At 47.3% G+C, this 5,000-nt stretch overlaps 1 pseudogene; it reads right to left on the bottom strand.

The window, feature by feature from the left end:
- LOC124021894 overlaps nt 1-5,000 on the bottom strand; it is a 29,865-nt pseudogene that overhangs the window by 20,171 nt on the left and 4,694 nt on the right.

Raw genomic sequence — 5,000 nt, forward strand, 5'->3', positions numbered from 1 at the left:
GTTCCCCAGCCGCTTAACCGAGCACCTGTTTCTACCGCTACATTACCAGCCCGTGAATCAGACTGGCACACATGAACAAAGTTCAGTCTGGTAGTAGACTGATACAACTGACTGAGGGAGTTCCCCTGCATGTCGCAACACCGCCTGACCTCTCTCTCTCTCTCTCTCTCTCTCTCTCTCTCTCTCTCTCTCTCTCTCTCTCTCTCTCTCTCTCTCTCTCTCTCTCTCTCTCTCTCTCTCAGCAAACAGTTCTTAACACTGAGAACAGCCAGTGGGGAAACTCATTTGTGAACAAAAGAACATTCAACCACAAATATGCATCTACAGTAAATCTCTCTCTATTCTCTCTCTCATTCTAGTGACTCTCTCTGACACTGAAAGGATCTTACTCTCTACTCTGATATCTCTGTAAACCATCACCCTCTCTGAACATCTCTCTCTTTATATCTCTCTCTTTATCTCTACTCAGTCTCTCAGATATCTCTATCTCTCTCTCTTTACTCTCTCTCTGATATATATATCTTTATCTCTATCTCTCTCTCTCTCTCTGCATCTTATCTCTTTACTCTGTCTATCTCTATAAATCTATCTCTTTATCTCTATCTCTCTCTCTCTTTATCTCTATCTCTCTCTCTCTCTGTCTCTCTCTCTCTCTCTATATCTCTCGCTTTATCTCTATCTCTTTCTCTCTCTGTCTCTCTCTCTCTCTGATCTATCCTGTCAGCAAACAGTTCTTAACACTGAGAACAGCCAGTGGGGGAAAAACATTTGTGAACAAAAGAACATTCAACCACAAATATGCATCTACAGTAAATAAAGAAATCCCATTCTAGTGACTGTCTGACACTGAAAGGATCTTACTCAGTACTCTGATATCTCTGTAAATCATCACCCTCTCTGAACAGAGGGACGTAAGGCTGCATCTTACTCAGTACTCTGATATCTCTATAAAACACCACCCTCTCTGAACAGCAGGACGTAAATTACAGGTTGTGTTATCGGGTGTGTAAGGTCTTACGTTTACATCAGAAACGACACTGTAAACATCAACAACAACAACACCAGTTACCTCTCACCAGTCTGACTGTTGACAAGGCCGTCTACTGACAGTGTCATAAGGGCTGGAATGTTTACATCAACAAGAACACCCGTTACCTCTCACCTGTCTAAGGTAACTGAGCTAAATGACTACAGCCCCGTAGCACTCACTTCCGTCATCATGAAGTGCTTTGAGAGACTAGTCAAGGACCATATCACCTCCACCCTACCTGACACCCTAGACCCACTCCAATTTGCTTACCGCCCAAATAGGTCCACAGACGATGCAATCTCAACCACACTGCACACTGCCCTAACCCACCTGGACAAGAGGAATACCTATGTGAGAATGCTGTTCATCGACTACAGCTCGGCATTCAACACCATAGTACCCTCCAAGCTCGTCATCAAGCTCGAGACCCTGGGTCTCGACCCCGCCCTGTGCAACTGGGTACTGGACTTTATATATGCCATTTAGCAGACGCTTTTATCCAAAGCGACTTACAGTCATGTGTGCATACATTCTACGTATGGGTGGTCCCAGGGATCGAACCCACTACCCTGGCGTTACATGCGCCATGCTCTACCAACTGAGCTACAGAAGGACCTGGGGACTTCCTGACGGGCCGCCCCCAGGTGGTGAGGGTAGGCAACAACATCTCCTCCCCGCTGGGCAACAACATCTCCTCCCTGATCCTCAACACGGGGGCCCCACAAGGGTGCGTTCTGAGCCCTCTCCTGTACTCCCTGTTCACCCACGACTGCGTGGCCACGCACGCCTCCAACTCAATCATCAAGTTTGCGGACGACACAACAGTGGTAGGCTTGATTACCAACAACGACGAGACGGCCTACAGGGAGGAGGTGAGGGCCCTCGGAGTGTGGTGTCAGGAAAATAACCTCACACTCAACGTCAACAAAACTAAGGAGATGATTGTGGACTTCAGGAAACAGCAGAGGGAACACCCCCCTATCCACATCGATGGAACAGTAGTGGAGAGGGTAGCTAGTTTTAAGTTCCTCGGCATACACATCACAGACAAACTGAATTGGTCCACTCACACTGACAGCGTCGTGAAGAAGGAGCAGCAGCGCCTATTCAACCTCAGGAGGCTGAAGAAATTCGGCTTGTCACCAAAAGCACTCACAAACGTCTACAGATGCACAATCGAGAGCATCCTGGCGGGCTGTATCACCGCCTGGTACGGCAACTGCTCCGCCCTCAACCGTAAGGCTCTCCAGAGGGTAGTGAGGACTGCACAACGCATCACCGGGGGAAAACTACCTGCCCTCCAGGACACCTACACCACCCGTTGTTACAGGAAGGCCATAAAGATCATCAAGGACATCAACCACCCGAACCACTGCCTGTTCACCCCGCTATCATCCAGAAGGCGAGGTCAGTACAGGTGCATCAAAGCAGGGACCGAGAGACTGAAAAACAGCTTCTATCTCAAGGCTATCAGACTGTTAAACAGCCACCACTAACATTGAGTGGCTGCTGCCAACACACTGTCATTGACACTGACCCAACTCCAGCCATTTTAATAATGGGAATTGATGGGAAATGATGTAAATATATCACTAGCCACTTTAAACAATGCTACCTTATATAATGTTACTTACCCTACATTATTCATCTCATATGCATATGTATATACTGTACTCTACATCATCGACTGCATCCTTATGTAACACATGTATCACTAGCCACTTTAACTATGCCACTTTGTTTACTTTGTCTACACACTCATCTCATATGTATATACTGTACTCGATACCATCTACTGTATGCTGCTCTGTACCATCACTCATTCATATATCCTTATGTACATATTCCTTATCCCCTTACACTGTGTATAAGACAGTAGTTTTGGAATTGTTAGTTAGATTACTTGTTGGTTATCACTGCATTGTCAGAACTAGAAGCACAAGCATTTCGCTACACTCGCATTAACATCTGCTAACCATGTGTATGTGACAAATAAAATTAGATTTGATTTGATTTGTCTGACTGTTGACAAGGCCGTCTACTGATAGTGTCATAACTGTAATGTTTACATCAACAACAACAACACCCGTTACCTCTCACCTGTCTGACTGTTGACAAGGCCGTCTACTGACAGTGTCAGAACTGTAATGTTTACATCAACAACAACAACACCCGTTACCTCTCACCTGTCCGCTGTTAGCTAGATCATCCACTGTCATGGTGTTATCCGGAAGTGGTGATTGCCCCAGTCCAAAGTTCACACAGACAACAGGTCAGATCTTGCTTCACCAGGATGTTAGAGCTCTTCAGGTCAGTGCCCTTGTTTGGGTGTAGGGCCTGATGGAGCCACCTTGGGCCGCCCGCAGGCCGTGTGGTCACTGTGAAGGTGTGCCACCCCGCAGGCCAGGGACCAGTGTCATAACCAGTTTACATCAACAACAACAACAAGATCCTCCCAGGAGACCAGGTTAGGGGTAATGTTTACATCAACAACAACAACAGGTTTCTGTCTGACTGTTGGGGTGGAAGGCTGTGATCAGCCAGTACTGCTTCTAGATCATCCACTGTCAACGGACAAAAAGACACCAACAGAACCAGGATGTTAGAAAGGGTGTTGGGAACAATTGAAGGTTAAAGTGGTCTGTTTGTTTGCCTACGGGTCAGGTACTCCGAAGGCTCGGGGTGGAAGGCTTGCTCTTGCCTGACAAAAAGACACCAACAGAACCGGTTAGAAACGCCCTTAAACGGACCGGAGCTCTTTGCTCTTGCCTGCGCTGGCCACGCCCACGGACCCGAGCTCTTTGCTCTTGCCTGACGCTAAGCCACGCCCACGGACCCAAGCTCTTTGCTCTTGCCTGATGCTAAGCCACGCCCACGGACCCAAGCTCTTTGCTCTTGCCTGATGCTAAGCCACGCCCACAGACCCAAGCTCTTTGCTCTTGCCTGACGCTAAGCCACGCCCACGGACCCGAGCTCTTTGCTCTTGCCTGATGCTAAGCCACGCCCACGGACCCGAGCTCTTTGCTCTTGTCTGACGCTAAGCCACGCCCACGGACGGGAGTTTCTTCTCCACAATGGGTCTGGATCTGAGTTCCTCCGAGACTATTTATAACACGCAAACACATTCTAACTGTTCTGATTGGTCCAGAAAACCGGAAGGGTTGGGCCAGAGCCAGAACACACGTGGGTAAAGGTGGCTTTGACACTTCTGATTGGTCCAAAAAACCGGACGGGTTGGGCCAGAGCCAGAACAAACGTGGGTAAAGGTGGCTTTGACACCTCTGATTGGTTAGAGATGATCCAATTGTTGATGACTTTGTTATGTACAACACCTGCACCAACACCTACAACATCATTTGGACGTCACCTTAAAGGACTTTAACGATGTCAGCCTCAGACTGAAGTATGAGCGAATATATCTACATCCTATCCCTGTAATCTAGAGAGAGTGGACAACAATATACAGTATGTATCTCTGTAATCTAGAGACAGTGGACAACACAGTATGTATCTCTGTAATCTAGACACAGTGGACAACACAGTATGTATCTCTGTAATCTAGAGAGAGTGGACAACACAGTATGTATCTCTGTAATCTAGAGACAGTGGACAACACAGTATGTATCTCTGTAATCTAGAGACAGTGGACAACACAGTATGTATCTCTGTAATCTAGACACAGTGGACAACACAGTATGTATCCCTGTAATCTAGAGACAGTGAATAGGGTTCCAGCCCTGGTCTAAAGTAGTGCACTATGTAGGGAATAGGGTTCCAGCCCTGGTCTAAAGTAGTGCACTATGTAGGGAATAGGGTTCCAGCCCTGGTCTAAAGTAGTGCACTATGTAGGGAATAGGGTTCCAGCCCTGGTCTAAAGTAGTGCACTATGTAGGGAATAGGGTTCCAGCCCTGGGTCTAAAGTAGTGCACTATGTTGGGAATAGGGTTCCACCCCTGGTCTAAAGTAGTGC

The sequence above is a fragment of the Oncorhynchus gorbuscha genome, unplaced genomic scaffold (genome assembly GCF_021184085.1).
Source record: "Oncorhynchus gorbuscha isolate QuinsamMale2020 ecotype Even-year unplaced genomic scaffold, OgorEven_v1.0 Un_scaffold_1244, whole genome shotgun sequence".
NCBI classification, from domain to species: domain Eukaryota; kingdom Metazoa; phylum Chordata; class Actinopteri; order Salmoniformes; family Salmonidae; genus Oncorhynchus; species Oncorhynchus gorbuscha.